Source organism: Piliocolobus tephrosceles, chromosome 4 (genome assembly GCF_002776525.5).
Source record: "Piliocolobus tephrosceles isolate RC106 chromosome 4, ASM277652v3, whole genome shotgun sequence".
In the NCBI taxonomy this organism is placed as follows: Eukaryota; Metazoa; Chordata; class Mammalia; order Primates; family Cercopithecidae; genus Piliocolobus; species Piliocolobus tephrosceles.
The window spans coordinates 68,125,736-68,134,529 of record NC_045437.1 but is presented as its reverse complement, the minus strand read 5'-3'; positions in this window follow the sequence as shown (position 1 = coordinate 68,134,529).

Below are 8,794 nucleotides of genomic sequence, written 5' to 3'. Positions count from 1 at the left end.
AGTCAGGCATTTTCAGGTTCTACTTCAATTAAAAATGTCCTACCGACCCAAAATCAGTGAGATATGAATTTCAAGTTTTATTCAGGCAGGGGTTAGGAATTAATATTATTTTATGATTTCCATCTGCCCCTCGATATGTATAGGGAAGGTGTTCATTGGAAATAACTTCCCACCAAAGGCTGTTGCTGCTGCAATTTTCTCTCTGTGAAAATAAATGTGTTTTCAACCATTGCACTGACTTTGTTGCTAATATCCTCTCATGAACTTCTCTAAAGCCAGGCAACCAGGCAAGATCGCCCTTATCCTGTGACTCATCCTGGCACAAGGCCTTTGCTAGTGTTCCTTTTTAAACACCTGGAATGGAAGTATGAGTTCCTGCATTCATGGAAAAGATAGAATGACTTAAATGTGCCTTTCATATGTTAAGATTTTAAATAGATATAATTGTGAACTTTTTTCACCTTTTTTACATATGGAATTTCTGTGAAATTCCCTTCCTCACTTTCTCGAAATTTTAAGAGGTAAGTATTGATGGTTTCAACTGTTGCTTTGAATATAACATTAATTGTTAATCATATCACATATGATAAAACATTCTGCATGATCATGTACTGCCCAGTTTAATGTATGAATAAATATAAATGAGTAATCTATTTTTATATTACTTATCTTCCACATTTTTGAACAACAAATCTCTTGAATTTTCCATATTTATGAAAAATAAAACTTTGGAAAATATTATTTCATAAAATTCTGGTTCACTTAAAAAATATCATTCTCTTGAGATATAATCTACACACAATAAAATGTTATCAGTTTTTAAAATACAGTTCAGTGAGTTTTGAAAAATGCATTTACCCTCACAACAACTACCACATCCAGGTGTAGAATATCATCATCCCAAAATGTTTCTCCAGCCCCTTTGCAGCAACTGCTGATTGGTTTTCTGTCACTGTAGGTTGGTTTGCATTTTCTAAAATTCCAAATAAATAGAATCATATTTTAAACAGCCTCTTGAGTCTGGTTTCTGTTACTCAATCTATGTTTTTGTGTTCATTCATGGTGGTGTGTGTACCTATGGTTAATTTTATTTTATTTTTGAGTAGTATTGCATTTTATAAATATACCACATTTTATGTATTCACTCACCTGTTGTTGGACTCACATATTAGTTCTTAACTAATATGAATTAAATTTTCTATGAATGCTATGTATACATTTGCATCGAGAGAGTAAAGGATCAAAATTAAAATTATGTTTGTAAGAGCCTCACACTCAAGAAATGGAACTAGATTAATAAAAACTGACAATAAGACAAACTGATAAATTCTATAACAGAGGTATCAGTAAAGTGTTCAAGAACAGAGTAGGAAGATATTCAAGCAAGACTTTGTGTAGACATGTGTTTTCATCTCTTTTGGGTGTATACCTATGATTGAAATTACTGTGTTGTGGCTGCTTGAAAAAGTGCTGCTCATACTTCTTGCTGTGGTGAGCATAGTGACAGACAGCTGTAGCTTTTGCCCCTATGTATCCACCACCAAATCTGCACAGAGGCCACACTAGCCACCATCTTTCCATGCTTCCCAGCCAATGATTTAGCACAGCCGAGGAACAAGAGTGGGCCCATGCCTGCGAGATGTAGAACTGAATTCCTCTAATAGGTGATTTTTATGTGTACAAATTTGTGGGGTACATGAGAAATTTTCTTACACGTGTATAATGTGTACTGAATAAGTCAGGCTATTTAGGGTGTCCATCATCCAAGTGAAATATGTTTTTGTTAAGTTTAGTCACCTTACTCTGGATCAAACACTGGATTTATTCATTCTGTCTTACTGTGTTTGTACCCTTTAATCCACTTCTCTTCATTCTCCCCTCCACCCACAATTTGCCATTTTCAGTCTTTGTTATCTAATTTTTCCACTCTCTGCCTCCATGTGATCAAACGATTTAGCTACCACCTAGATTTGAAAATATGTGATATTTGTCTTTTTGTGCCTGGTTTATATTAGTCAAGCTAATGATCTCCTGCTCCATCCATGTTGCTGCAAATGACAACATTTTAATTTTTTTTACAGTGGAATAGGATTCCATTTGTGTGTACATACCACGTTTTGTTTATCCAGTTGAATGAGTTTTGATTAAGGACTTCTGACTGAATCTTTCTTGGCACTGTATGACTCTTCCTACTAATTCTTTCTTCCTTTCCTCTCTCTTTCATAAGTGTCAGACCTGCATCATGGTTTGAAGTCTCTCCTCACTTTTTCTGGGTCCCACTCCTGTATTTCAAAGGTATTTCCACCTCCAGCCCCCCAAATCTTTTGTATCTTTAATACCAGTCATAGCATCTTCTTCTTAGACAACTCAAACTACTAACACATGGGTCATATTGAAAGTGTATGTTTAAATCCATTATAAACTGCCAAACTCATTTCTGAAGTTGTTTTATCATCTTACATTCCTAGCAGACATGTATGAGAGTTCAAATTGTTCCACAGCTTCACCAGCACTGGGTACTGTCAGTGCATTTTCTTTACTTTAGCAGGTGTGTGATGGTATCTTCTTATGGTTCTGAATTTACATGTGCTTGATGACTGAAGATGCCAAATGTTCTTTTCATCTCTTTGAATTTGATGTCATATGTAGTACCTATGTCTGTGAAATGCTTTCCTGAGGGGCAACAGATGGAGACAATGGGAGGCTGAATGAGAGGGAAGTCCAGGAGAGAGCAAGAGGTGACCCAATGGTGAAAAAAAATAAAGAGAAAAAAAAGTCTTTGGTGGAATTTGTGTCTTTTGTTTTCCTGTTCTTGTATTAGGAAATCCAGTAATTGTTCTAGATGTTAGTGTTTGGGTGTTTATGAATAAATGTATAAAGATAAGAAAGTGGTGAATGGTGTGTGTGTGTGTGTGTGTGTGTGTCTCTCTCTCTCTATATATATATAATGTATAATATGTATATTTCAATATAATGCAAGCAGCTAAACAGTGCATGTTATTTATTATAAGAAAATAATTATAAGAAAGAAAGAAGAGAAAGAAAGAAAGAGAAAGAGAAAGAAAGAAAAGGAAGGAAGGAAGGAGGGAAGAAAGGAAGGAAGGAAGGGACTTCTGGGTCAATTTTTTCCCTACTTCTCTTTAAAATACAAATTTTCATAGAAAAGTTGCTAATAGATATACGGGCTCTGAGATGAGATTTTGACAGAGTGACTCTGACTTCATTTGATCCAGATTACTGATCACACTGAGCTTATTCTGTTTGAATTTCTGTTAATTATGAATTAAATACATATTAAATAATAATATCAACATTTTAAGGTACTCTAAAAGCTTAAAATTAAAGGAAAATAAGAGAGCCATATTGAGTTATTGATGTAAGATTTCAACAATTTATTTGTAGTCAAATGTAGGCTCAAATGGGGATGGCAACATCAATGAATTTTTAAAATATCAGGTTTTCATTTTCTCCTCCTCAAAGAAGCAAATGGAGGGAGAATCAATGGATGTATTTTCGTTGCAGCATACCTCTTGGGAAGCTTTCACATGTAAATCAATACAAAAATTTCCGTCTACATGCTAGCATGACATGGTGTAGTTTTAGACACTGTGTTTTGCTGATTAGCACATAACCCAACTGCCACATAAATTATCTTTATAAATAAAACTTTGCATACATATGCAACATCCAGAATGGAGCAATAAATTGGTCTTGACTCCTTGTCTCTAATGGCACCACTTCATTGCTTCCTCTAGCAAGTTGGGACTGAGGGCACATTGGTGAATGCATTTGACTAATCTCCTATCATGATGCACCTCATATTTCAATATGCAACTGGCACAGTTGGCATTTGGAGGAAAGAAAAGTTCAGTTTCCCGCACTGTCAGTCTTTTTACCTTCCTGCCTACAGCAAACTTAAAAAAAATTACTTGGGAGAAATGTTAAGCAACCCAACCTTTTATAAAACATGTCAAGATTAATTGCTAGTTTCACTCATGAGCTATGTAGATTGTTTCCTAAGATTCTCAACTTATTAGGTACAGTGATTCATATTCCCTTTCTTGGCAAAACATCTGCTTCTTTTCAGATATCCCCATCAATAATGTAGGCAGTGATGGGGTTCTGCCAACCCTGAACTCACTCAAAAATGCAAAGAATAAAATCCTTTCAAGCTATCTCTTTGGTCTTTGGTACCTTAGACTTTTAATATTTGATGCTTTGGTACTTTAGAACTTTCATTCTAGTTCACTATATTACAGGAATGACCTGAATCCTAAATTTGCTTTTTATTTAACCCAAATTGGAAAGCTGTTAGTATGAGTTAGTGAGCATTTTTATCCATATTATTCTTTCCTATGATCTTGCAGTGTTAACTCTAAAACTTCTATGTTTTCCAAATAATTTCTTCACCTTATCTTTGTATAGTGTTACTATGGCAGACCCTGAGACTGACTGTTTCAGCATCAATTTCCAACTCCCCTGGGAACTTTTATACGTGTTCCACTAAACTACTTGCTTTCCTGGCTTCTCTAATATCAAAAGAAGGTTGTGTGATATAGTTGTGGCTAATTAGAAATCAGTGAAATTCTGTAATAGGGGTTTCTAAAACGTTTTTGCTTTCTTTATACAAAGGAGATACATGGCTGGAATCACTCTGTCTCCCGTCTTCCCATCTTGAAAGTGGATGTGATGTTGTGAGCTGCAACAGCAAACTTGTGGCAATGAGATGACAGGCTTGAGAATCAGAGACTTACTGGCCTTAACAGAGCTGGTCCTCTGAACCACTGCCAACAGCCTTCTAACTCGACTTTTGTCCTATGAGAAAAATAGACCCCTAGTTATTCAAACCATTCTGTGACAGGTTCTCTTTTCTCACAAGCTGAAAATAAACTGGTACAATTACCATTGCATACAGTGATAGAAGTCAGCTTTGCATTTGCACCCCAAGTGTCCCACTGAATTGACAGGAGATCTTTCATCGAAGCATAAGATCTAAGGAGTATCTGAATAAACATAGGTTTTATTTGTAACTTCCTTCAGACAAATTTTATGATAGCTGATACTGGGTTAGCACTAAAACCAAGCTTCATATTTGCAGCTGTGATGAAAGCTTATTAAAATTCCAACTCTTGAGACAGATTCTCCTCCAATACAGGGGTGGTTGATTCATAGTTTCCAAAAAAAAGGAAAAAGTGAGATGGATTCTGACCTCTGCTTCCTTCTCATGACTTCTTCAAAATGACACACCCTTTTATTTGCTTTACCCACATTTCTTCCTTTCACTCAAAACCACCCAAGTTTTACCTTACCTGTACAGTAGGACTTACCTGACCATGCAAACTCACAATGACCACTCCCTCCCCTGATGCAGTCCTTAATTACATGACCCTTCATTTAGCATTTTTCATACTGTGATCTTCTGTATTTTGATCTTCTGTATTTTGATCTTCAACTAAGGTCACATGCTTCTTGGGAGCAGAGAATGTTTTATACTCCATATCCATGAATAATGCCTTTCTTGTACTAAACACTCAATAACCGTGTGCCAGATTTATATACATTAGTATAGACACTTCTAATTTTTATTTATTCAAGCTTTTTGTACAGCTACCACAATGCTACATATTTGCCTGCTTTTAAAATACCAACCTGTTAAAGAAAAATCAAGTACTCTTAGAATTCTCAATACGAAATCACTAAAGTCCAAGTAGAAAAGGGCAAAAGAGCTTGATTAGATAATTCACAAATAAATTCAAATGACCAAAAATTCAAATAAAACAATCAACTTTACTAATATTGAGAAAATATAACTTGAAACAACAAGATGCCATTTTTCACCTATCAGGTTAAAAACAATTTTTACTTCTAAGGTAATGTTGGCTGTGATGCAATAAGTGGGCCACTCTTTACACTGCTTTAGGAGTGTCGTTCTCACCTCTGGAAAGCATTTTGGCAACACACTTAAGAGTTTTAAACTAGTTTGTAGTGCATGACCTGTTTTAAGGCATATTCCCAAGGAAAATAATGAAAGAGTAAAAATTCACTGCAGCTTTTTTTTTTTTTTTTTTTTTGGTAAGCATGAATTATTGAGACAACCTTACCTCTTGAGCAATCGGTAAATTGTTAATCTGAGAAAAGGCCACCTTGAGAAGGCAGTCAAAATATTTTCTAGGAGCTCTAGAAAAGGGAAGGATTAGAGATGAATGTTTCTCAAAGTCTGATACTAAAAGAAAGAGAAAGGGACAGAAGAGAATGTATTAACATCCAGGTGGGGAAGAAACTAAGGATAATGTTAACCTTTATCTGACTATCTCATAACTATATTTGTTAGAAATGAAAAATTTGGCCGGGTGCGGTGGCTCACACCTGTAATCCCAGCACTTTGGGAGACCAAGGCAGGCGGATCACGAGGTCAAAATATTGAGACCATTCTGGCCAACATGGTGAAACCCCCTATCTACTAAAAGTACAAAAATTAGCTGGGTGTGGTGGTGCTCGCCTGTAGTCCCAGCTACTTGGGAGGCTGAGGCAGGAGAATTGCTTGAACCCAGGAGGCGGAGGTTGCAGTGAGCTGAGATCACGCCACTGCACTGCAGCCTGGGTGACAGCCTGACAGACAGATATTTTTTATATAAAAAAATAAAAAAAGGAAAAAAAAAAGAAAAATAAATGAAAAATTTAACATAAGTTATATTGATAATAAAAACATTTGGATCAGATGTGACTACTAATATATCTGTGTTTTGGTAAAAATAATGATAAACATAATACCTAATGTTTATTGAGTGTGCAGATTCAGTGTCCTGTACTGAGTTCTCTCTCTCTCTCTCCCTATATACATATTTCTCATTTAATTCTCTCCATAGCCCTATGAAGTAGACAAGCTCATTCCAATATTACCATTTTACAAATGAAAAAACTGAAGCTTCAGAAACTGAATAACTTTGCCAAAGTAACAGTTATCGAGGAATGGTGCCAGAATTTGAATTTATATCTATCTGACTCTAGACTCTTAAGTTTGCAATCACTGTTTTATAATCTATGTTTCATATTTACCTATATATGTCTTAGAGTTATAGGACTAGTTAATTACTTAATACCAAGGTACATATCTATTTATATGGGGGGCTTCTTGTGGAGCAGAGAATGTAAAATTTCTTTGACTCTAAGTTCCATCTCATGGTTTTGGGCAAGTTACTTAACCTCTCTAACCCCTGGATTTTCCTATTAAATGTAGATCATAATTTCTACCTTGAAAGATTATTGTGAAAGTTTAAGTTGTGAAGGATCCATCACAATGCCTGACATATGCATATGGTAGTCTTTAATATTATCATCCCACCTACACTGTGCTTTAGTTCAAAACTACTGGGAAGATGCATCATTGGTTATATAAAGTACACATAGATGGGAATAAACTTTTAAACATAAAGATTCGTGTTCAAATTGCACTACCAATATATGTACGTAAGGGTTTCTGGTCATGGCTTTCCAAAAATGAGATAATAAAATAAATACTTTTCTTATTGTCTAGATTAATCAATATCTTGTGGAAATATTTCCAGGTCAACTGAGGCAGTGTCAATGTGCTTTTTTAGGACTGCATACTCTTCCAATGGTAGTACTTTGAAACTGAACAATTAATTTTTAAATGACCCTTTCTGTATATATTTACATACTGGTACTTTAGCTCCGTTGTGATACATTCTTAAAAGTAGGGATGCTGAGTAGAAGGGGGTCTGTATTTTTAATTTTAGGAGTCTTTGGTTACTTTCTACAAAGTCTGTGAAAATGTGCATTTCACCAAAAACATATAAGAAAATACTTTTCTGAAAAATTCCCCTATTGTTCATATTTGGTTTTGGCAATACGTCAAAACAAAATAAAGCAAGACAGCAGAAAACTGGGCACAGGAAATTAATTAATTAATTTCGAAGTATATTGCAAATATTTTCCTTTTCCAAAAACAGTAAGAAAGAAAATTAAATAACAATAAGGTATAACGTTGTATCTAATAGACTGACAAACTTTTTCCAGGAATTGCTCTTTTTGAATCTCTCCTGTGGACTTTATTTTGCTGATCTTCACAAGGGGCTCAGAGGTCAGGAAGCACCACTTTGCCTCGGTGGTCTCCAACTCCTCCTCCCTTGCCTTGCCTTTCTCTTCATTCTAGCAACTGCTTAGTTTGGCTGATGAGGGTGGAGTTAAAGAGGAGAGTGGCTATGTTAACAGGTTTATCTCGGCCCAGAATTCCCTGTCTGTCTTTTGGGGAGGTTCATTAAACTTAGAATTTTATGAAGACAATAAAATGTTCATTGAAATGACTGATTTCCTATTAGAGCGTAAAACTATATGCTTTTCACTATGTGAGGATATCTCACATATTTATGTTACCTTCCTGGCCTCTGAAAAATGTTGTGTTTGGAACCCTTTGTCTAGCTGTAGCAGAGTTGTTTGATGCTCACCACCACCTATTTGCAATCCTTACAGCTGGGCTGTCTAACTAGTTTTGGCGATCAGATAGTGGACATTTGTACATGTGACACTTCTGTGATGACACACAAGGACCATCCCCCCTCACCCTGAGTCCCAGCACAATCTTCATAGCTTCCTGCCTGGAAGCCATCTGTTGAGAATGTGGGGCCATAGGATGGAAGTATGCTGAATCCTTGAGGATTAGCTCCTGGATGAAAGCTCCTGTGGAGAACTTCCAGATCCACAGAGGACTTTGAAGTAACTGAGAATTAAATTAAACTGAATTCTTATGTGCTAAGCCACAGAGATTTTGGTGTTT